Source organism: Pongo abelii, chromosome 3 (assembly GCF_028885655.2).
Source record: "Pongo abelii isolate AG06213 chromosome 3, NHGRI_mPonAbe1-v2.0_pri, whole genome shotgun sequence".
Lineage (NCBI taxonomy): Eukaryota > Metazoa > Chordata > Mammalia > Primates > Hominidae > Pongo > Pongo abelii.
Genome location: NC_071988.2, coordinates 123,952,575 through 123,977,727, shown reverse-complemented (window position 1 = coordinate 123,977,727; position 25,153 = coordinate 123,952,575). Strand labels below are relative to the sequence as shown.

The following is a 25,153-nucleotide window of genomic DNA, read 5'->3' as shown; positions in this document are numbered from 1 at the left end:
ATGTATGTATATGTATATATGTATATATACATATACGTATATACGTATATATGTATATATATACACATATACGTATATGTGTATATATGTACATATATACGTATATGTGTATATATGTACATGTCTACAGATATGCATATATGTACATATCTACACACGTATATATGTATATATACACATATAGGTATATATGTATATATACACATATAGGTATATATGTATATATACACATATAGGTATATATGTATATATACACATATAGGTATATATGTATATATACACATATAGGTATATATGTATATATACACATATAGGTATATATGTATATATACACATATAGGTATATATGTATATATACACATATAGGTATATATGTATATATACACATATAGGTATATATACACACATGTATATATGTATATATATACACATATATGTATATATACACATATGTGTATATATATACATATATACATATATGTATATACACACACATATGTGTATATATACATATATACATATATGTATACACACACACGTGTATATATACATACATACATATATGTATATACACACACATGTGCATATATACATATATACATATATACACATATGTATATATACACACATATGTGTATATATACATATATACATATATACACATATGTATGTATAAACACATATGTATATATACATATATACATATATACACATATGTATATATACATATATACACACATGTGTGTATATATACATATATACATATATACACACATGTGTGTATATATACATATATACATATATACACACGTGTGTATATATACATATATACATATATACACACATATGTATATATACACACATATGTATATATACATATATACATATGTATATATGTATGTGTATATGTATACATGTATATATGTGTATACACACATATATGTGTGTATATATACACACATATGTATATGTGTATATGTATATATGTATATATGTGTATATACACATATGTATATATGTATATGTGTATACACACGTATGTATATATGTATATGTGTATACACACATGTATGTATGTGTATACACACATGTATGTATGTGTATACACACATGTATGTATGTGTATACACACATGTGTATATATGTGTATACATGTGTGTACATATACACATATGTATATATGTGTATATACGTGTGTCTATATACACATATAGGCATATATGTGTATATACACACATATATGTGTGTATATACACACATGTATATATGTACATATATGTATATATGTATTTATATATGTATACATATATAGAGAAAGAGATCAGAATTTTCTTTTAATTTTAATTTTTATTTCAATAGTTTTTGGGGTACAGGTAGTTTTTGGTTACATGAATAAGTTCTTTAGTGGAGATTTCTGAGATTTGGGTGCACCTGTCACCCAAACAGTGTGCACTGCACCCAATATGTAGTCTTTTATCCCTCACTCCATTACCACCCTTCCCCTCCATGTCCCCAAAGTACGTTATATCAGTCTTATGCTTTTGCATCCTCATAGCTTAGCTCCCACTTATAAGTGAGAACACACGATATTTGGTTTTCCATTCCTGACTTACTTCACTTAAAATAATGGTCTCCAACTCCATCCAAGTTGCTGCAAAAGACATTCCTTTTTATGGCTAAGTAGTATTACATATTGTGTGTATATTGCATGTTCTTTAGCCACTCATTGGTTGATGGATATTTTGATTGGTTTCATATCTTTGCAGTTGCAAATTGTGCTGCTATAAAATGTGTGAGCATGTGTGAATGACTATATTTTAAATTAAGAAATTGTGTGGCCTTTGTTTACATTCTTTTAAGGCTCAGTTTCCTATTCTGAAAAGTGGAGACAATTATAATAGCTATTTTTTTTGATCATGTACTACATGTGGCATGTTCATTATTTTTTATCGTCTTAGCTTATAAAGCATGAACTATTTTCCCATTGAAGAGAGGAAGAAATGAGGTACAAAGAAGGTAAGTAATATGCCTGAAGTTATAACGAGTGAGTGGCTAAGCCAGGATTCAAAGTACACTGGTTGTACTTGACAGCCTGTTCTTGTTCTACTGCATCACAGGACTCATGATGCTACTCTGTCTTGTAAGCATTTAAAAAATGTTAGTTCCCTTGCCCTTTACCCCAAGTGACAAATGCCTGCCCATATCAGAGTTATTTCCAGCTCTAAAACGTGTGTGCATGTGTGTGTGCATTTGTGGTGCAGGAAGGAGGGATGTTAAATGCACATGATGATGATAGTACCATAATGATTAATCATGAAACAGATGTTTAGCTCTGGATCATTTAATTTTCATTTATGTAAGGGAAAATAGGGTTCCATTTTTTATTGTGCTGTTGGCATAGACATAAGGGTAGGCCAAAAAATTGGGAGGTTAGGGAAAGATACACACTTAAAATGGAAGCTGTGGCACCATGTTCAGCACATAACAAGGCACACCAGGAGCCTTCTCAGTGGGGTTCAAGAGGAAGCAGAAAGCAGAAAGTGGCTGATGTGAAAATCCCCACAATTAGGGAGTCCAGAATAAGCTGAGTGTTGCAGGACAAGGACTTAACAGGCTGCTGTGAGATAAAAGTTTCATCTTGTAGGCTAGAGCCTTGGGGTGTGGCAAGATTTTTGATTTGACAAAAGGACATACTTCCTAGGAAGTGGTAATAAAGCAAGATTCTTCAGGGTCACGGGGTGACTTAGCAGTCCAGTAATGATGAGGTGCATCTCATCTCTGAAAGGCCTTCAACCATATCTGTCTAATCCATTAGCTCTGAGAATCAGTCTAGCTCTGATAGATCTGAGGTTATGTATTGACTGATATTCTCTTTGAAGAGAACTTTCAACTACAGCTTCAAACTAGAAAGAAAAAATAATCAACAATCAAAGAAAGGCAAGTCACATAATGAGCCCTGGTTTTAGGCTCTTGAGTAGTTAAGTGTACTGCAAATATATTCCAGGAATTTATACTATGGAGTGAATTAGAAGCTGAACCTTCCTGGAGGAGATTTCAATAAAGACTCCAGCCTCCTTTCTTTTCTTTGAGCAGGAGACTACCTCTATTCTCATGTTAAAGAATGGAAAAATAATGCATGAGCTGGCAAAGATGGCCAGACTGACAGTTGAGTTTTGTGCAGCACAAACTGTCATACACACTTACCTGTTAATCCCTAGCACATGAATGTGGGTCACAGCCCTAAATCTTGTCAGTGGTCTTTCAGCCCTGCTAAATCAAGGGAAGAAGAGTTTGGTGTAATAGCTCCCTCTCTTCCCCACATTGCACCACCACTGCAAAAACAAAAACAAATAAAGCACACTGAACAAAAACGAAATCCTACATCAGAGAGTTAGTGATTTACCATCATGGGGATTAGAGACTACAGAGGCAGCACTCACAAAATGATGAATGTCTGTATAGCTGTCACTGTGGGCTGTTACCATATATTAGTCTGGCCTAGGCATGCTATTCAATTAAAGAGGTACTAAATCCAGGGATTTGGTATTGAGGATTTAATTAAGGACCATAATTACTTTTGGGCCTTTAGTATGCCTAAAGGCAGAGTGAGTGATGCAGGGCCCCAGCTTTCACTTGCGGGCTTACTGTGACCTCTTATCTGAAGAGCTATCACCAAAGAAATCTCATAAATTTCTCTCAAACTCTTCTCCTTTCATTCCAGGAAGAAGGCTAAGTGTTGTGCATGTACTTCTTGAATAGTTCCTTTGAAATTTGTATCTTAGTGTCTGCCTCAAAACTCAGTTTTATGTCTGTTATCTTTTCTATCTTGGGTTTTCAGTTGCAGCTTCCAATTCAGTATTCTGGTGTGTGTATATGTGTGTTGTGTGTGTGTGTGTGTGTGTGTGTGTAGAAAGAGAGATTTATTATTTTGTGTTTTATGTTTACCTGTATTTTCTTATTTTTCAGTAATAACCGTATGTTACTTTTACAATAAGAATGCCTAGACAACTGGGCAGCCAACTTATGAGAGAGTTTGATATATTCTGATATTTCTTCTAGTAAAGAATGCGTGCTAATTTGCTGATATTATTTGAGGAGAAAATATAAAATATACATTTATCTTACAATTATCTGTTTCATAACTCAATTATAAAATATGGAGGTTAAAAAAGCTCAATATGCTTTAAAATAATAATAAAATAATAATCAGGTAATATTTATTGAGCATCTAGGATGTGTTAAACAATATTGATTAAATCATTTAATGCTCACAATAATCCTAAGAAGTAAAGAAAGATTTATTCCCATATTTAGAGGTTAAGAAATTATCATTAGCTTAGTGTCTAAGGTCACATAGAGGTTTGGGAGTAATGGATTTCTACTGAACTTTAACTGACTCTAGAGATAAATTCCTTTGCCCTTCCAAACAGTACTAAATTTCACTAAATTTTATTGGATACCTGTGATGATAAATATTTTGTGTCAACTTGGGTAGGTCACTGTACTCAGATATTTGGTCAAACATTATTCTAGATGTTTCCATAAAGACATATTTTAGATGAGATTAACAGTTTAATTAGTAGACTCTGATAGAGTAAAGCAGATTACCCTCCATAATCTGTGGATGAGCCTCATCCAAACCGTTGAAGGCCATAAAAGAAAAGATTACTCCCCTTGACCCCTGTCACTGACCCCTGAAGAAGTGGAAAGTCAGCCAGTACATTGCCTTCAGACTTAAACTGCAATTCCCTGGGTCTCCAGGGAATTGGCCTACCCTACAAATTTTGGTCTTGCCAGCCTCCACAACTGTGTGAGCCTATTACTTCAGTCTCTCTCTTTCTCTCACTCTCTCTTTGCACATCCTGTTGGTTGTTTCTTTGGAGAACGCTGACTAAGAGGATAGCATACACTTTTGTTCTCACAAAACTTTTACTAGACTTCCTGAAACTGAGTGATTAATCTTTCTGCTTCTTTGTAGCCTACTGAAATTCAGGACAGAATTGCCCAACATATAATAAAAGAGAAGAGTAAAAAAAAGCTCAAGAAATCCAACTGACTATTTGAATAGTCAGCTCCTAAATAATTGAGTCAGCTGCTAAATAATTTAAGTAGTAGGATTTTTAAAAAATTTTTAATTTAATTTTTTTTGAGGCAGAGTTTTGCTTTTGTTGCCCAGGCTGGCGTGCAATGGCGCGATCTCAGCTCACTGCAACCTCCACCTCCTGGGTTCAAGTGATTCTTCTGCCTCAGCCTCCCGAGAAGCTGGGATTACAGGTATGTGCCACCACGCCCGGCTAATTTTTGCATTTTTAGTTGAGATGGGGTTTCTCCATGTTGATCAGGCTGGTCTTGAACTCCGGACCTCAGGTAATCTGCCCCCCTCGGCCTCCCAAAATGCTGGGGTTATAGGCATTAGCCACTGCGCCTGGCCTAGTAGAAAATTTCTAAACATGTGAGTAAAATACAATGGGTCAGTAGGACTTGAATGCCAAGGGAAGGCAAAGAATTTTGGTACAGGTTTTATGGGTTCAAAAATTTTAAAAAATATTGAAAACTATAAATTAGTAGAATTTTATTTGTTTGTTTGCTTGGTTGCTTAATTTTTGTGGTTCTAGTATACATTCCTTTTATTTTCATTTGTTTATGCCGCTAACAACCTGGATCCATGTTTCTGAACAGGTTAAATGACAGTCTTCCCTTGATTATGCTGTCAATATGATCAGCCCCGGTTATATATCTGGCTGCTTTTCTAGGTTGTGTTGTTCCCTGAAATTCTTCCTTCAGTGTTTTCTGTGACAATCTTACTTAAAATACCATAACTCTTCTCACTGTCAGATCTAGCAATATTGGAAAAGAGTTGCAATTACTATATTTGATAATAAAAGATACATGTATTAAAGGATATCAATATTTGTAGCTCAAGGAGAGTCACAATTCAACATTCTGACAACTGGGTCAATCAGTTTTAATAATAATCACTAAAGGAGGTTGAGGTAACCATATAGGGAGTTCTTGCTTGCTCCCAAATTTCATTAAGGGAGTCCTCAAATCATAAATTTGCATTAAGGAACCAAAAGTCTGTATGACATGAAAATATTTACTAATGAACTTCTACATACAAGATTAATCTCCACTTATTCTTCCTTCCCCTTTAGCACCACTAGGGATTTTTGCTGACTGTCTTGTGCCTTCTCCATCAGCTCTTCCCGATTTTTGGATGTCACAATAAAATACAAACCAATTGCAAAGTGAAATTCTAAGTCTCGCAAAAACATGGATTTATGCAGTCACTGAACACAATGTTGAACTTCTCAACTCTTTATTGCAAAAAGTACATTAGACATAATTAAACCAGTTAACAATAGAAAAGGAAAATCTACCCAGATGATGGAATACACAGTACTTCAAGAGATTGACTTGTGGCTGGGCGCAGTGGCTCACGCCTGTAACTCCAGCACTTTGGGAGGCCAAGACGGGCTGATTACCTGAGGTCAGGAGTTCGAGACTAGTCTGGCCAACATGGTGAAACCCCGTCTGTACTAAAAATACAAAAATTAGCTGGGATCAGTGGTGCACACCTGTAATCCCAGCTAATTGGGAGGCTGAGGCAGGAGAATCACTTGAAGCCGGTAGGAGGAGGTTGCAGTGATCCGAGATGGTGCCATTGCACTCCAGCCTGGGCAATAGAGTGAGACTCTGCTTCACAAAAAAACAAAAACAAAAACAAAAAAAAACCCAACAAAACAGAGAGAGGGAGAGAGATTGATTTGAATATCAAAGTACTAAGATATGTACTAAGGAAAACTAATGAAGCACTCATATATATTTTTGCAAAAATGGCAAGATCTACATAATGCTGCACAAATCAAATAGGAAGGTTCTCATATTGTGATCTCTTGGAATTTTGTTCGAAAAAATGCTACCAAGAAATACTGGAAATGCAAATAATACTTGGTTCATTTTTTTCATCACTGTAAGTTCAATGACCTATCCATTGAGCCGCAGAGCTACCTACTTGGTTAATTCTTTACCCTTTTCTCTTTTGTTTGGCCACAGATAGAGAAGGTTGAGTTAATAAATAATACTTTTTGGTTCAATGGCATACCATCGTCATTATTCTATTAGGCTCTTTTCTTTTCTTTTTTTTTCTTTTTCCTTCCTTCCTTCCTTCCTTCATCCATTTTAACCTCATTCCATAATTCTGTTCAGCTTCTTCCCATAGGAGCTCTATTAATATATTTAGCAAGTATCCTACTGTTGTCATCCTTTGACCTTTGGCTCTTGGCTTAGACCCCATGTTAGAGGGTTCTGAATACAAAAACAAGAACGTATTATCGAATACCTGGGAAACTCTATCACTCACCTTCCAGTGTTCATGGCTGGCACAACATAATTTGTAGCCCTCAATATTCACTCTTCTGACTCTTCATTGGGTCCCCAGGAAAGTACTTCTCGGTATATCTCGCTCGTATCCTCTGAGTTCAAATGCACTGAAAGGCGGTGCGTGTGCTGTTGGCAGCATTAGGGCAGATAACGTCTGAAGTACAGGGAGGATTTGAACAGTGGAAACACAGGTAAGAGAAAAGACAAATTACCTCGTTAAATCTTTGCTCTGAGATAGTATGAATGTTATAGACTGTGGCTAAATGAAGTATTGTTTCCAGTGGTGAATATTTCCTTGATTTCTCTTCAAATTGTGGCTTAGATTTGTGAATTAGCATGTTGTTTACAACAGCTGCACATGGTAGCTCGGAAATAGTTTGTAATATTAAATAATTACTCAGCCAAACATTGTTGGCCCATCAACAGAACATCCAGATGTGTGCAATAATGATTAAGTCCAGTCTCATCTCTAATATTTTGCCAACTTTTCATCATACCTATATAAACATCTTTGTGTATGTCTTCCAATTTTATCATTAGGAAGATATTTTGTGAAATAAAGAGATAAAATATTGCATTTAATAATCTTTCAGCTTGATTTATCACTTTTAAATCTATAGATACATGTGGACCTCCATTTACATTCTTGGCTCAGGCCCTGCAATAGTTATGTGTGGACTTGATCCATTTATTTGTTTGTTTTAAAAAATGTGATTATCCTATAGACTCTATCTCATTCATCCTTTGTTTTTTTAAAACTCAGCTTCTTGATGTAAGTCTACCCCTGTAACTGTGTGTAGAAACAGCATGGTCCTTCTAAATATCATGGAGTATTTTTTACTGGGCATCTATCACATTGTACTTACCTGTTGACTTGGTGGAAGACAGTGAGATTGTCTTCAATTTTTTAAAATGGCAATACTGTGATGAGCATTCTTGTATATGGTCCCTATGTACTTGTATGATTGTTCAATTCCTCTCCAGAAAGGCAGCACAAGTTTGCACTACTGCCAGCCAAGCATGGGGGTTCTTATATTACTACATCCATGTCAAAACATGGCGGTAAACTGCTTGCTAATTTTTGACAATTCTTGGTAAAGTGACAATCCTTGTTTTAATTTTAATTTCTCTAACTACCAATGAGTTTGGTTTCTTTTGTTCATAACTAAACTGTGTCTTTTTGTTTTTAAAGAATTCATGTGTATTTTAGATATTAGATCCTTATCCATTTTACAAATTGCACATACTTCTTTCAATCTGCTATTTATTTGCTTACTTTTATTTACAATGTCATTTACTGGAAAGACATATTTACTTTTCATCCAATCAAATTCATCAAATTTTACCTTATAATTTGTACTATTGGGATTTTTGTCTAAGAATTACAAATATTGTCCTACTCCAGCTCTCTAAAATATGTCATTTTATCTTTCAGTTCTGGGTCTTCAATCCATCTGTGATCCCATGTTTATGTGGTGTTAAGCCTTTTATCCATATAGTGACTTAATTTTCCATTGATGTTGACTGCAGCAGTCTTTATTATCCTCATTGATTTGTGCCTTTTTCATCAAGTAGTAAATTTTCACGTATGCAATGATCTTCTGAGTTGTCTACTCTGATACATTGTTCTACTTTCTACTCCTGCACTATTAAATGTGTTTTCTTGCACTATTACATATTTTAGTATCCAGAAAGAAAGTTCTCCTTGCTCTTTTTTTTTAAAGTTGTTTTAGCTATTTATGGGCATTTATTCTTCTATATCAATTTTAGGATTATTTCGTCATGTTCCTAATAAAATCTCACTAGAATTTCTATTGGCATCATTTCAAAATTGTAGATTAATTTGCTGAGGATTGATAACTTTATAAAATTAAGTTGCCCTGTTCAAGAACATGAGATATCACTTTAATTATTCATTTAAAATGTCTTCTCATAGAGTCTTAAGTTTCTCCACAAGGGAAATAATTCTTCACCTCAAATTGCTATTTTCTCTCTTTCTGAAAGTCTTATTTTTAAGATGTTGGCATTTATACTTCTATTCTTTATATCTCTTAGTTTTGTTTTGTCTTATTTTTTTAAATTTTCAGTCCCATCACCCTTTTCTGATACTTTCTGGAGGAGTTCCTTCAACTTTTCTTCCAGATTATTGATTTATTCATTAGTAGTATATCCTATTTACCCAATTTATTGTTTTAGTTCAATTATAATATTTCTTCAACTTTTAGGACATCTTTATCCTGGTTCATATTACTTATACCCTCTGTATTTCATTGAGGATATTTACGGTTCTGACTTTAAATTCTTCATGTGGTATATTATTTTCAGTTTGATTTTTTTCTTTCATACTGGCTGTACTCCTCAGGTGATCAGTTATGTCAGCAGCTTGCTAAATTTCCTTGGGGATATTACATAATATGTATTGGGAAGAACTCTAAAGTGAGGAAATTCACAAATGAATGAATAATTCCAGTGAAGATAAATGGTATGTGGAACACAAATCAGGCAAAAGTGACAACATGAATATCGGGACATTTGTGTGTTAGTCTTGATTAGTTGATAAGGGAAGGCCTCTGAGGAGGTTACAGGTGAGCCAAGAGGGAACCAAAAGAGAGCAGTAATGAGAAGATCTGGGAGAAGGAGCATCCCAGGTAGAAACAACACATACATAGGCATTTTGAGGACAAACAAACTTGGTTATACTTGAAGGACAGACAGAAAGCCAAGGTCATTGGGAAAGAATGACAAAGTAGCAGAGTGCTATGGAATGAGAGTAAAGAGATAGATAGGGCCCAGTTACATAGGTCCTTACATGCAGAAGGAGTTCTGTTTTGTTTTTCTGAATGAAATGGGAAGTGTCCGTAGGTTTCTAAATATGGAAGGATATGATCTCATTTGCTCCTCCTGCCCAACATTTTTATTACGGTAATTTTAAGCATACAACAAAGTGGAAAGAATTTTTACAGTGAACACTTGTATGCTCACCAATGTTACTGTTAATATTTTACAAAACCTGTCTTATCACATATCTATTCATTTGTTAATTCCTCTAACTATCCATTAATCAGTCAGATTGATTGATCTATTTCAAAATAATATACAGACTCCAGTATATTTACTCCTAAATAATTCAGTGTGTAGATCATTACCTAGAGTTTTGGGTTCTGTCTTTTTTTGACAGGTTCTCACTCTGCTGCCCAGGCTGGAGTGCAGTGGTGCAATCTCAGCTCACTGCAGCCTCGACCTCCTGAGTTCGGGCGATCTTCCCACCTCAGCCTCTTGAGTAGCTGGGATCACAAGCACGCACCACCATGCCCAGCTAATTTTTGTATTTTTTGTAGACAGAGGTTTGCCATGTTGCCCAGGCTGGTCTCAATTCCTGGGCTCAAGCGATCCTCACACCTTGGCCTTCCAAAGTGCTGGGATTATAGGTGTGAGCCACCACACCTGGCCTGTGTTCTTTCATTTTGATTAAAAATTTACATAAAATGAAATGCTTAAATTGCTGACTTTTGACAAATATTTCCACCTCTGCAACTCAAACTTCCATAAAAATACAGTCCTTAACCTTCACCCTAGGAAGTTTCTTTGTGACCATTGCCAGTCAATCTCTGTACTCACTGCCTCAGAGGCAACCAGTATACTGATTGTTTTTCATCATTGGTTAGTGCAGCTTGTTGTAGAATTTCATATAAATATATTAATATGGAATGTACTTTATTGATAAAGTGTTTTGCAGTCGACATAATATTTTAAAAATTCATCCATGTTGTTACATGTATCAGTACTTTATTATTTTTTATTGTGGAGTACTATTATTATTATATAAACATAACCAGAGTTTATGTATTCTATTGACATTTGGGCTGTCTGTAGTTTATGAATAAAGCCGTGCTCAACATTCTTGTACAAATCTTTGTGTAAGTGTATACTATTTTTTCTCTTGGATAAATATCTGGGAGTGAAATTGACAGGTCATTGAATATGTTTCATTTTGTGAGAAATTAGGAAGTCTTTTCCTAAAGTGCTCATAGTGTTTTCATTTGTTTTTTAAAAACAATCATTTTGGTTGCAAGGAGACAAGAATAGGAGCTAGGAAGTCAGGGTATTGTCAAAATCTGTAGCCAGAAACTATATATAGCTTTTAGCCAGAATTTCTGTAAAATATTTGTATAATAATCTTAGTTGCCAGCAAAGCTGATATGTGACTCAGAATGAGATAACTAATCACAGAGCCAATTTCAGCTGTATACTTTGGGGATATGAAAGGAATTAAAAACCCAAGTTCTACTTACAAGAAAGAGCCCCTCATTTTAGAGAAAGGTATCACACAGTAAATTACATGGAGAAAACACTGCTCTGAGCCTCTGTGGTGTTTTCCATGTGAGTGATGAGACGGAGTCTCACTTTGTTGCCAGGCTGGAGTACAGTGATGTGATCTTGGCCCACTGCAACCTCTGACTCCCTGGTTTAAGCAATTCTCCTGCCTCAGCCTCCCAAGTAGCTGGGATTACAGGTATGCGCCACCATGCCCAGCTAATTTTTGTATTTTTAGTAGAGATGGGGTTTCACTATATTGGCCAGGATGATCTCGATCTCCTGACCTCTTGATCCTCCCACCTTGGCCTCCCAAAGTGCTGGGATTACAGGCGTGAGCTATCACGCCTCGCCAGGATTTTGTTTTAAATTACAGGTTTATTAGTCAGGGTTCTCTAGAGGGACAGAACTAATGGAAGATTTATACATATAAAGGGAAGTTTACTAAGTATTAACTCACATGATTACAAGGTCCCACAATAGGTAATCTGCAGGCTGAGGAGCAAAGAGAGACAGTCCGAGTTGCAAAACTGAAGAACTTGGAGTTTGATGTTTGAGGGCAGAAAGCATCCAGCAAGGGAGGAAGACTTAGGCTGGGAGGCTAAACCAGTTTAGTCTTTTCACGTTCTTCTACCTGCTTGTATTCTAGCCACGCTGGCAGCTGATTCGATTGTGTCCACCCAGATTGAGGGTGGGTCTGCCTTTCCCAGCCCACTGATTCAAATGTTAATCTCCTTTGGCAGCACCCTCAAAGACACACCCAGGATCAATACTTTGTATCCAATCAAGTTGACACTCAGTATTAACCATCACAAGTCCACCCCTTGTCAACTTGAACCCATACACATCTCCTGAGATCATACATAATCTTCAAATAAAAACGAAAATAAGTTCATAATTACACTTAATATAATACAACTATCCTTCGTACAACTGGAAATGCACCAATCCCCAACCCAAATACTATTATATAAAGTTAACCATACTTAAATGCTGATGTGAAGTCAATAAATCTTATGTCACATGATAAAGGAGAAAGTAATAAAATGAAGATATTTTCTTAGTACAAGTGTATACATGCACAAACATGTTTTTAACAAAAGAAGGAGGAGATAGGAGATACATAAGATAATTACTGTCCTTGTTTCTGCAACTGGTCATGTGTTTGTAGCTGGTATTGATGACTACCTTCTTCTACTACCCATTATGTATTCACTTTGCCTTCAGCAAGCACCTCAGCAGGTCATGGTTTTTTTTCCTGGTGGAGTGACCCAGACTTTCATTCCTGGAGAGTCTGGGTCATTTGTAGTCCTGCCTGGATTGGGCTGTTGTAGTTCCCCATTGACCTTAATCACAGAGCATGATAATACTAAGAGATGCCCTAATGGATCTCCTGTATTCCATGCATACTCTTCCTGACCTCTGTGTGGAGTAGCAGACTGATTTCATCTTGATAGTCCAGGTCAATCACCCCAGCCAACACTGCAACTCCCTTCTTAGCCTGTTGACTTAAAGGTAGGAGGAGCCCAAAGTGCAGAGGTGGCAATCTTAACTTCCAGTTTAATGGGATCTTTGTTGTGTCTCCTGGTGGCAGCATTCCTCCCTCTGGAAATAAGACCTCTGGGCTGGCAGAACATAATGTCATGAGAATAGGAAGCAAAAATGTTGCTAGTGGATCACTACGGGTGTTGGTTAGTGGTACCACTTCCACTTCCACCCCTTGAATCCTGGACCCGTGAATCCTGGCTATGGGAGAAACAGTACCTTATATTGGATGCTGATTCAGAGTATACATGACCTTCTGGAGAACTTTGCCCCAGCCCTGCAAAGTATTGTAACTTAGTTGGTGTTGTAATTGTGGCTTCAAAAGGCCATTCCACTATTCTATCAATCTGGCTGCTTCAGGATGATGGAGAACATGGTAAGACCAGCGAATTCTATGAGCATGAAGCCACTGCCACATTTCTTTAGTGGTAAAGTGAGTGCCTTGGTCAGAGGCAATGCTGTGTGGAATATCATCACAGTGGATAAGGCATTCTGTGAGTCCACGGATGGTAGTCTTGGCAGAAGCATTGCATGCAGGATAGGCAAACCCATATCTAGAGTAAGTGTCGATTCCAGTGAGGACAAACCTCTGTCCTTTCCGTGATGGAAGAGGTCCAGTATAATCAACCTGCCACCAGGTAGCTGGCTGATCACCCCCAGGAATGGTGCCATATCGAGGGCTCAGTGTTGGTCTCTGCTGCTGGAAAATTGGGCACTCATCAGTGGCCGTAGCCAGGTCAGCCTTGGTGAGTAGAAGTCCATGTTACTGAGCCCATTCATAACCTCCATCCCTGCCACTATGGCCGCTTTGTTCATGGGCCTATTGGGTGACAGCAGGGGTGGTTGGGGAAAGAAGCTGAGTGGTGTCCACAGAATGGGTCATCCTATTCACTTGATTATTAAAATCCTCCTCTGCTGAGGTCTCCTGTTGATGAGCACTCACATTGCATACAAATATCTTGTTTTTGACCACTTAGAGAGGTCCATCCACATACATCTTTCCCGAATTTCTTTGTCACCAATTTTCCAATCATGCTTCTTCCAAGTCCCTGACCACCCAGCCAAACCATAGGCAACAGCCCATGAATCAGTATATAATCACACATCTGGCCATTTTTCCTTCCAAGCAAAGTGTGCAACCAGGTGCACTGCTCAAAGTTCTGCCCACTGGGAAGATTTCCCTTCACCGCTGTCCTTCAGGGATGTCCTAGAAAGGGGCTGTAATGCTGCAGCTATCCACTTTCGAGTGGTGCCTGCATATCGTGCAGAACCATCTATGAACCAGGCCCTAGTCTTCTCTTCCTCTGTCAACTGATCATAGGGAACTCCCCATGAGGCCATTGGTCCAGGCTAGGGGAGGGAGGGCAGGGTGGCAGGAGTGGACACCATGGGCATTTGAGCCACTTCCTCATGTAACTTACTTGTGCCTTCAGGACCTGCTCGAGCCCGATGACGTATATACCACTTCCATTTGATGATGGAATGCTGCTATGCACCAGCCACTTGATGGCTAGATGGGTCAGAAAGCACCCAGTTCATGATAGGCAGTTTAGGTTACATGGTGACTTACATAGTACATATATATATATGTAAAAGGGAGTTCATTAAGTATTAACTCACATGATCACAAGGTCCCACAGTAGGCCATCTGCAGGCTGAGGAGCAAGGAGAGCCAGTATGAGTTCCAAAACTGAAGAACTTGGAGTTTGATGTTTGAGGGCAGGAAGCATCCAGCGTGGGAGAAACATGTAGGCTGGGAGGCTAGGCTAGTCTCTCTTTTCACATTTTTCTGCCTGCTTATATTATAGCCATGCTGGCAGCTGATTAGATTGTGCCCACCCAGGTTAAGGGTGGGTCTGCCTTTCCCAGCCCACTGACTCAAATGTTAATCTCCTTTGGCAGCACCCTCACAGACACACCCAGGATCAATACTTTGTATCCAATCAAGTTGACACTTAGTATCAACCATCATGCAAGGCTTATATATTTTTCTTTTTTATTGTGAAATAAAATACATATCGAGAAATACCACACAAAATAATTGTCTGGCTTTGAATTATTGAAGTTGAACACTTTCAACTTCCACCCAGGCCAAAATATAGTTTTGCCAGCCATTCTAGTAGTTTCTCCAGGTGACCTTTCCCAATCACACCTGTCCTTCTTTTGAAAATTAACCATGTAACCTTTATCCTGATTCTTACGGCAGTTGCTTCCTTTATTTTTTTTGGCAGGGTCTCACTCTGTTGCCCAGGCTGGAGTGCAGTGGTGCAATCACGGCTCACTGCATCCTCAACCTCCAGGACTCAAGTGACCCCCCCACTTCAGCCTCCCGAGTAACTGAGACTACAGGTGTGTGCCACCACACCTGCCTAACTTCATCTTTTGTAGAGATGCTGGTCTTACTATGTTGCTCAAGCTGGGTTGCTTCCTTCTTTATGGTTTCATCACTTGTGTGCATTATTAGACACTCTAATTGTTTTTGTCTATTTAAAAAATTTGATATGTCTTTTAATCTATGGACTTATTCTCCATTTCATTCTTTGCCTTATAGTTTATCTGTAGAAAAACCTAGGGCATTTAACACAAAGTGTCCCGCAGTCTGAATTTTTGATTTTTGTTTTGAATCCTCATAGTGAAGTTCAACATGCTCTTTTGTCTTCTGTATTTCCGAAAATTGGCAGCTAAATCCAGGGACCTGATCAGACTCAGGTTTGATTTTATTGACCTATAATTCCTGGCTGTTTGTCTTTTTCTGATGTTAGGAGACATTGATGCTCCTTGCCTCAATTCGTTAAATCATTGCAGATTGCAAAAGGGTGATGTTCTATTTCTATCATTCGGTTTTCAATTATTAGTTGAAATACCTTTCATAAAGAGATGCTGCTTTTTATCTTCTATTTGTTTGGCTAGTGGCACAGTTTATATAAGAAAGGCAAAATAAATGTTTGATTCTAGCCCTTTACCTGTCTTTAAGATTATACGTTGGTTCTATATCATCCTCTGAAGCCAAGCAATTAATTTTATATACATAGTTTTTTAAAAAAGAGAGGGAAGGAGTTTGAAAAAATATTGGAAAAGCTCTTTTACCTGAAATGCTAGCAATTGTACCAGCATTCTAAAGGAATGGCTTCTTTGTCGAGTTATACTGTGTGTGTGTCCCTCTGTGTTTGTGTGTGTGCATATGCCAGAGGAGAAACAAACTGTCATTATAAAAAACGTTAATAAGTAATTGTTCTTTGGCTAATATAACTCAGCACTTCTCATTTTCCACACAGTAAATTTTCTGTAAAACAAGACAAATTACTGCTGTTTGTCTGTACTATGACATAATGCAGTATATTAAATCATCTTTATGGAAGTTTCTATCCTTATATTTATGTGAGAAACTTTATGTAGTCATTTACTTGCTTTACAAATTCTTCAGCAGTATAATAAATCATAGTTACCTAATTAAGTGTTAATATGTAAGGATATAAAGTTGGCCAGACTCACATAATCTCACTTTATTTATTTCATTCAGGAAGTAGAATAACATCCCCTCTAACAAATAAAAAGAAATAACACACTCCTATGAAAAGGCTGTCCTTTGGTGGCCAGACATTTTGGAACATGGAATTACAGTTCTAATCTGGGCAAAGCTGCTGTGGCTCCTGTTCCAGGCTGGCTGACTCTGTTGTACCTAGCATAGCACTGTTCCACTTCTTTAAAGGGGGCCATGCATAGGAATCTTTGTTTCCTCTCTGGCGGTGATCAAGTAAATGGAGTGTATTTTTTCAGGCCTCCGATAGAATCAGCAACATAACTAAGCCTGAAAAAATCTTGTCCCCAGGGCCTTCTCAGCTAAAATCCTCTCAGACTAGCTGATAGGTGTGTAGGGATTTAAAATAATAGCTCCACATGCCCTTTGCAATAATAATGAACAGGTATTAGAAAATCTGTTACGGTACCCTAGCCCAGTTTTCAACTCTGTTTCGCAAACACTTACTCTCTTGGTCTAGTAGCTACTTGCATAATTGCTGGCATTTCAGGTAAAGGAACTTTAAAACATTTTTCAAATTCCACGCTGTTTTCCATCTTAAAAAAACAAAAAACAAAAAAAAACTAGGGCTATTCTTAGCAACATTAGGAAGCACTTTCTGTAAATAATCTATGAATTGTATATCAAAGTTCAACACTGAAATGATTTGCCATTTGAGAGCTGAAATTATTCTTGCCTCTATTTTTGGCTTTGTTTTGATTATATGTTATTTATTTCTTAAATGATGCCACCCACTTAATGGAGGTAAGGTATACACATGTGAAATGAAGAAAGCACATTTGCCATTTAATGTGGAAGCATAATGTTATTATGAACCCATGGCCCTATACACTATTGATTAGGAGTTGAGCTGATCCTAGCAAGTTTCTAACACTGGTGGCCTGAATTGATTGAATTGTTTATTGCTGAAGCTACCATTAGAAGTAGGTTGATTGATTCAATTTAACCAGTGAGCAATCTTTCCTACCTGTACCCATTTTGCACTACCTGAGCAGATTCAGAGGTGAATAAAACATGCCTCCGTCCTTGAAGAATATATAGTCTAAAACAGTGATACTCAAAGTGTGGGCCATGGACCCATGCTGGTCTACAAACTGTTTCTTACCCAGTCCATAATGAAATAAACACGGCAGTTGAGAGTAAACCTTTAGGAACTCTCATAGCAATTTAACAGAGTAATTTTAAGTGTGTTCATTTTGTTCTGCTAGTAATTCCTTCCTATTGTATTTTTAAAAGTATTGGTCCAAGACTGAGAGGAAACTGAAAAAAAAATTGGTTCTACACCACTGATAGTTTGATAGCACTGGTTGCAAGCGTAAGTCAAGTGTGTTCACAGATAACTACAGGTGGTTTGATCTACTGTAAGTAGTTTGATCTTTCTTTTTCATTATTTTTGAATTAAGATACAATTCCCATACCATAAAACCTGCCCCTTTAAATAAAATGTACAATTCAGTAGTTTTTAGTATATTCACAAGGTTGTGTACTCCTCACCATTATCTAATTTCAGAATATTTTTATCACTGAAAAAGAAACCCCAAACCTATAAGCAGTCACTCCCGATGTCCCCATTCTCCCAAGCCCTTGGCAAAAACACTAATCTACCTTTTGTCCTTGCAATAGAGATCTGCCTCTTCTAGTCATTTCCTATAAATAGAATCCTACAATATGTGGCCTTTTGTGTGTGACTTCTTTCACCTAACATAATGTTTTCAAGGTTCATCCAAGTTTTGGCAAGCATCAGTAATTTATCCCTTTTTATGGCTGAATGATATTCTAATTTATTATTTATCTAATGATATTGCTTATCCAGACATCTGTTGATGAACATTTTGGTTATTTCCACTTTTTGGCTATTGTGAATAATGCTGCTCTGAGCATTTCTGTACAATTTTTCTGTGAACGTACATTTTCAATTTGGGGGGTATATATCCAGGAGTGGAATTGCTGGGTCATATGGTAACTCTATGTCTAACTCTTTGAGGAAGTGACAAACTGTTTCCAAGTGGCTATACTATTTTGCATTTCAACAGCAATGTGTGAGGTTTTCAGTTTCTTCACCTTTGCCGACACATCTTGTTCCTCCTTTCATTATAGCCATCCTAGTGGCTGTGAAGTAATATTTCACTGTGGTTTTTATTCCCCCAATGACTCACACTAATGACTAACAATCTTGAATGACTTTTCATGTACTTATTGTTCATTTGTATGTCTTCTTTGAATAAATGTCTATTCAAGCTCTTGTTCGTTTTTAAATTGGGTTTTTGTTTTTTTTATTGTTGAATCATACAACTTCTGTATATATTCTGGATACTAGACCTTTACTGAATACATGATTTGCAAATATCTTTTTCTATCTGTGAATTGTCTTTTCATGTTCTGAAAAGTATCCTTTAAAGTAAAAATGTTTTTAATTTTGATGAAGTCAAATGTATATACACTCTTCTTTCTTATGCTTTAGGTGTTAAATCTAAGAAACCATTGTCTAATCCAAGGTCATGAAGATTTATACCGATGTTATGTTCTAAGAGTTTTATAATCCTAGCTGGACATTTAGGCCTTTGATCTCTTTTGAGTTAATTTTTGTATGTGGTATTAGTTTGGTGTCCATATTCATTCTTTTCATGCGGATATCTGGTTGTCACAGGACCATTTGTTGAAAAAGACTATTCTTTCTCCACTCACTTGTCTTGGCACCCTTGTGGAAAATTAGTTACCTCATTAATGAATGTATGAGTTTGTGTTTGAACTCTCAAGTGTATTTCATTAATCTGTATGTCTATCCTTATGCCAAGTTTTGAAATCTGGGAATATAAGTCATCCAAGTTTCCTCCTCATTTTTCATTATTGTTGGGCTATTCTATATTCCTTGAATTTTTATATGAATTATGATATAAGCTTGTCAATTTCTTCAAAAAACAAGCCAGCTGAGATTTTGATAGGGATTTCATTGAATTTCTAGATAATTTGTAGAGTATCATCATTTAAAAAATATTAAGTCTTCTGACCGGTGATGATAAAATGTCTTTCCATTTAATTAGGCCTTTTAAAATTTGTTTCAATGGTGTTTTGTAGTGTTTAGTACAAAGTGTTGCAACTCTTTTGTTTAATTTATTTCTAAGTATTTTATTCCTTTTAGTGTTATTTTAAATGGAATTGTTTTCTTAATTTTATATTCAGATTATTCATTCCTAGTGTACAGAAATATAATTGAGTTTTGTATATTGATCTTGTGTCCTGTTACCTCACTGAACTAAGTTATTAGCTCTAATAGTTTGTGTGTGTGTGTATATGTGTGTATTCCTTAGGATTTTCTATATACAAAATCATGTCATTTGTAAACAGAGTTAGTTTTACTTTTTCTTTTCAGTTTGGATGTCTTTAATTTCTTTTTCTTGTTTAATTGCCTTGGCTAGAACCTTCAGCATAATGCTGAATAGAAGTATGAAAGGAGACATCCTTTTCTTTTTACTGATCTTACTGATGACTCTTCTGTTTTAATCAGAGATTTATAAAATGTGGGCTATATCTTCACTGTGTTTTCAACCCAGTCTTTCCTGTGGGGGGGTCACTGTTATCATTTCTCAGGCTGTCCATTATCTTAACACTTTAGGAATATAAAGAATAACTATTCATTTTGTTAAAATATAAGTAAACCCAGACAAGGGTAATAAATATTATAATACCTATATACATAATAATTTTTTACAAATCCAAATGATAATCCACACAATGTTAGACTAAAGAGCTAGTTTTCTTGTAATTTATCATTAACTGTAAGCTTTGTTATGGTTACTTTAATGAACCATTGTGAATGTAAGTAAATTACAGGACATATTTCAGAGGTGAGGTGGCAAGGAGGGAACAGGCAACTTTTGGCTGTTCAGAATCTACTTACTCAGCAAGTGGAATTTAGAATTACAGGATTTCAAGGTTGGAATGGTAAATTCACAAAGTTCAATCATTATCTGATGTTCGAATTCCCCCTATAGATACCTTTTCTAAGTATTTATGTAACCTGTGATTCAATCTCTCTAGTGAGAAGAAACTATCATAAAGGTCACCCATTACACCTCAGTTCAGAGTATTTATTGTTTTAATGACTTAAATTATTTTTCATATTAAAACTTCCTGCAGAGAGGGTTGAAGAAAGAAAAATGAGACAAGATTATTATTATTAGTAGTAGTAGTAGTACAGTTGGTTAAAAAGTTAAAATTAATTGCTCACAAGTGATTTAAGGATAATAACTATTAGTTTAGAAAATGAAATAAGATGGAAAATAAAAAATAAACACAATAGTAAGTATTTTTAAAATTAATGGCCAATTTTTCAACTATTGGGTCACAGTGACCTTAGCATCATGTGTACAGTAGGAAAAATCAATCAAAACATTTTTATGGAGGACCTTTGCTCTAAGTGCAACAAGCTAGAAAAACTTAAGATGTATTTTCTTTTAAGGAACTTACAATCTCCTTGGAAAGGTAAGATAAGAATGTAGAAAGTAACAGAAAATATGAGGACACCAATAATGTGCACCAGTGAAAAGGTTAAAAATAATAAGATTTAAGGCTTTCTCAGAAGTATGGGGTGGTCAGTGAATGTATTCACTGGGGCATGAAGGACATGGGAATGGGGCTGGGCCTTGAAGGATTCAGGGGACTGATAAGATGCCGTGAAGATGAGGCAAGGGAGCCATTTCAAGCTAAAGAGTGGGAGGAGGATGGTTTGAGCAGAGATCTGGTGCAGAAAGGAGAAGAATGCCTGGAGGCAAGTTGGGTAACTACAGGAGATAAGGTTTGGCAAGGTAAAAATGGGCCAGATGGTTGAGGGCTAGGCACAGGAATTCAGATTTTTGTCTTGCAAAGATTTCAGAGTTTGAATTAGGAAATAATTTGACTTAGAGACTGTAAACACCCAGAAAAATGTAAGAGACAGCAGTTATGTAGGCTTTGTGATTATTGTAGAACTTCAGAATGGAAATGAATAATCTGACCTCTGTGAACAGTGATGGGGATGGAAAAGCAGGGATGGATGTTAGTGAAGTTGCACAAGAGGAATCAAAAGCATTTGGTAACATGATCTAGGGGTGAGGGGCAGGTAACTTTCAAACTTTTTGATGATGATCATGACAAGAAATGCATTTATATATTTCATTTATAATTACATATACATATATATGTTGTACATTTATAAAAAACAGAAATGAAAATTCTAAAAAACAATGTTTACGCTTACTCTAATTGATGTAAATTGATATTTGTTTCCTTCCATTCTATTAAAAAATAAACTGATATTAATCCATCAAAATGATTTTATGAACCATGAGTGAGTTGTTATTTGAACACAGTGTTTTTAGGGGTATAATTTAAAGGATATCAGAAAATTGTCCTTCTCCAAGATCTCTTACTGATGTTGCATTTCCAGAATTGGAAATTGAAATTTTGGTCCTGTGTTAAAGCAAATATCTTTGGAAAGGCATAAACTTTGCAACCTTTTACCTTACAGTGAGTAATTTATTATCTTTCCTGGAAATCATGTTACGTTAGAGCAGAGAGTAGGGAAAATATGGAAGCCTGAGATGTTTGTCTGAAAGGTTGCCAAAGGCAAGAGGGTGTTGAGACAGAAATGTTGTCCTCTTTAAAATTTTATATAGAAGTTTCTACAATAAGTACAAGATAAAATTAATATTCACTCATTCATTCTCACTTAATCTTAGCCAAAAAACTAAGAAGCAATAATATTCATTCTCTGAATGAGGAGGAAAGACTTGGAGGAAGGTGGAACCAGGATTGGCAAACAGGATAGTAAGCCATTGTTTCTCAGCCATGAGGAGAAGGTGCTAACCAGTACATCTGGAAGGTGAAGAACAGGAGAAGGAGAGGTTTGGAATTACCAGGAATAGGAATGGAGGGAGAAGGTGGGAGTGTAACTGTCTTAGGAGAGCGTTATATGTCAATGTATCATGTCAATGAGCCATGATAAAAGTGACTCTAGTCCTCAGGTATAGGCAAGTTGCTTAGTCTGGGCCCTCTATCTTTTGTTGCCAAGACTCGATTTCACTAGAGTAACTGTCCAAACAAACCAACACATGGAGAATTAGGAAAACGGGTTCCTAATTCATCTATGGTATTGTCAGGAGAACAGGAGAGTCAGGCAGTTAGTGGTCTTCTAGTGGTTCCAAGGATTAGAGGAAAATCATGTTGGAGAAAGGGCATAGGGCACATGCCTAAATTTATGTGTATGGAGAAGGATGCTCTCTGGATGGCCGTGATAATCCCAGGTATCTCACGCTGTCAGCTTCAATTTGGTGTGTGGTCTGCATCTCCATGGTTTTGTCTGGGCTGAGGGGTCAGTCATGAACACTTCAGGGTTATTTTGCACCAGGCCACTTAGTCCTATCTAGAATATGGCAAATCACTCTTAGATCTAAGATAACAATTTAGCAGAAACAGCAGTCAGTGAGTGAAGTCAAATAATTTAAATGGTGCACTATGGATGTATTAAATTTTATCATAGCACTAACCTCTTCTATCAATTGTGTAAGATTACTTTTCTCTTGAAAGGCCAGTACCCTTAGAAGAAAGATCAATCTTCTCTTATTAATGCCTCTCTTAAACAGAGGCATTAAACTTACATATTTGCAACTTTTGCTTAACATTTATAATTAAGAATTTCTCCTTAATTTGGCGTAAATTCTGTAGAACTAGACTAAAAGATGCGTTCCATTTGCCAATTTATAGAGCAGGAGCTGGATAAAAGGATGCGGCCATACTGCTTTCTTCTCAGAGCTATATCTGCTCCAGTGCCTGAGGAGATGCCCAAGGCACAGTTGAAAGTCTCTATTTCTAATCTCTAGTGAGAGTTTGATAGGAAGAATGTGGACTTATCCTTCCTTGGCCTGAAATTGAGAGGAAGAGAGGGATGTGTGTGACTCCCCTCCCCATGTTCAGGGACTTTGCCATCAAAGCCTTGCATTATTCCAGGACTCCCCACTTGCCTTAGTCTGATGGAAAGAGCATTTAGCTGGATGGAGGAATCAGGAATTCCCCCTGAATATTGTGTGCCAAGGAAACCTTTTTTGTTTCCAGTAATCATAAAATAACCCATAACACCCAGATGGGTCTGACTCCTGGACCTCAACACAAATGTCCTCTCACTCTCTACTCTCTTTCAGATATAAAGGTAAATGCTATCTAAGCCACAGTAACCTTGGGATACTGTGGGCCTTGGGCAGAGAAGAGCACCTGTAGAAGAGGCAGTGGACCACAGTACTGGATCTGGAAGTCCTGAGCCTTTTCTTGTTGAGGAGCAGTGAGTACCTATTTGGGATTTCTGGTGAGTAACATCACCTGCCTCCTCTGACAGAACTCCATCATCATGTCATTGATTTCTCAGTCAACCATACTCTAAAGGTATTACTAGGAGAATCTGGTCTGTGAACCAACCCTCATAGCTGTGTCATAGGAATAGGTATAAGAATTTCAAGGAAATAAACATATCAAATGGTCACTGTGGAAGACTAATTCGCTGTCTACATTGAGTTAGCATTTGCACATTTCACATGACTCCACATCCATGATAAATGATGAAGAACAACAATAGGAAGCATGCAACCAGCCAACTGCTCTGAGGGCCCAGAAGTGCTGACTTTGGGAAACTGACTCTCCATCCTTTGGAAAACAAGGCTAAAGGGTCCTGACTTTTTCAGCACAGCCCTCTCCATGCAAACTGTCATTAGGCAAAACACTGGGTCATAGACCTGTGATTCCCCGCCAGTGTGGTGTAGGTGTCAGAGGATATGTTCATAAGAACATGGTAAAATGAGAAAACTCACAAAATGGAGTGAGTTTGTAAATAGGGCCAAGATTATTACATTTAAAGGAATTTTCCTTATTTTAAGATTATACTCGGGGATGTGGCAAGATGGCCAAATAGGAACAGCTCTAGTCTGCAGCTCCTAGTGAGACCAACACAGAAGAGGGGTGATTTCTGCATTTCCAACTGAAGTACCCAGTTCATCTCACTGGGACAGGTTAGGCAGTGGGTGCAGCCCAAGGAGGGCGAGCAGAAGCAGGGTGTGGCATCACCTCACCCAGGAAGTGCAAAGTGCTGGGGACCTCCCTCCCCTACCCAAGGGAAGCCGTGAGGGACTGTGCTATCCAGCCCTTTTCCCATGGTTTTTGCAATCCGCAGATCAGGAGATTCCCTCATGTGCCTACATCACCAGGGCCCTGGGTTTCAATCACAAAACTGGGCGGCTGTTTGGGCAGACACTGAGCTAGCTGCAGGAGTGTTTTTCATACCCCAGTGGTGCCTGGAACCCCAGCGAGACAGAACTGTTCACTCTCCTGGAAAGGAAGCTGAAGCCAGGG

General features: G+C 37.1%; 1 protein-coding gene across 1 annotated transcript in view; it reads left to right on the top strand.

Annotated features, from left to right (window-relative positions):
* SLC39A8 (solute carrier family 39 member 8) overlaps positions 1-25,153 on the top strand; it is a 239,858-nt gene that overhangs the window by 92,265 nt on the left and 122,440 nt on the right. The window contains 1 exon segment of the mRNA NM_001131612.1: positions 23,956-24,116. The gene's annotated coding sequence lies outside the window, so the exon portion shown is untranslated.